Source organism: Sinocyclocheilus rhinocerous, unplaced genomic scaffold (assembly GCF_001515625.1).
Source record: "Sinocyclocheilus rhinocerous isolate Xijiao unplaced genomic scaffold, SAMN03320098_v1.1 scaffold222, whole genome shotgun sequence".
NCBI classification, from domain to species: Eukaryota; Metazoa; Chordata; class Actinopteri; order Cypriniformes; family Cyprinidae; genus Sinocyclocheilus; species Sinocyclocheilus rhinocerous.
The window spans coordinates 1,376,368-1,377,612 of NW_015625652.1; the positions used below are offsets into that span (position 1 = coordinate 1,376,368).

Sequence of the window (1,245 nt, forward strand, 5' to 3'; positions counted from 1 at the left end):
CAGCAAATCAGAATATTAGAATGATTTCTGAAGGATCGTGTGACTGGAGTAATGATGCTAAAAATTCAGCTTTGAAATCACAGGAATAAATTACATTTTAAAATACATTCAAATAGAAAACCGTTATTTTAAATAGTAAAAATATTAAAAAAAATTTTTTTTACTGTTTTTGCTGTACTTTGGATCAAATAAATGCAGGCTTGGTTAGCAGAAGAGACTTCTTTAAAAAACATAAAAAATCTTACTGTTCAAAAACTTTTGACTGGTATTGTACATATTTTAGATTAAAATTAATTCACACAAATAAGTTTATTCAAACTCACCCTGTTCATCATTATCTGAAAGAGGGCTGCTCAACCTAAACAGTTTCATTTTAATTTTTTCTCCGGTTCTTTTAAATTATGTTTTGATTTTATCCTTCCTTCACTGTCATGACAAATCCAAATATTTCTGCTTTAGCTGATGTCATTTATCTGGACAGAAACCACAGAAGATAAGGATTCCAGGATGGTTGTACAATTAATCAATGGGTCTTTTCAACCAATCACACGGAATCCTCTGTGTATTAAATAGAAAAGAGTTTCACAAATCACTGTACAGCCATTAATCATTATGACAGACATTAGATACCATCACCAGTTCAGAAATGTGTGGCTAATGGATACAGAGAGCAAGAAAACATCCTGACAAAAGCATTGACATTAAGTAATGATTAATGCTCCCACAGGTACAGTAAGAAATGACAAACTGCATTACAATACAATAAATAAACAGAGATCTACAAATAATTGTTCTTATGTTTATATTCAACTTTAAGGGCCACCAGTGTAATTACATTATATAAGTAGCAGTATATTCTGATACAAAAATAAAATAAATAAATAAAATGTTTGCAGGCAACATATAAATACATTTCGTTATATTATAGCAAAGCATGAAATGGACTTCAAAACTACAAGAAGCAGGAATTTTAACAGTTTTTAATTAAAAAGATACATATAGACTCTTAAAAAAGTCAGTAAAAATACAGCACGATGTACTGTTAAAGGAATTTGGAATTTTCTGTATAGTTTTTTTTTATAGGTGTTTTGTTTTCAGGTCTATTTTGAATTATGCATTGTGTTGTGTAGTGTTTTAGGGTTGAAAGAAATGTCTGTAAATTTAATGGAAAATGTACTGGTAATTTTCTTCCAGGACATTATGTTTTTCTATGGATTTTTTAAAATATATAATAGTATATATATA

General features: G+C 28.6%; 1 protein-coding gene across 2 annotated transcripts in view; it reads left to right on the forward strand.

Annotated features, from left to right (window-relative positions):
• The window catches only part of calb1 (calbindin 1), a 19,810-nt gene that overhangs the window by 7,473 nt on the left and 11,092 nt on the right, over positions 1–1,245 (forward strand). The window lies entirely within an intron of this gene.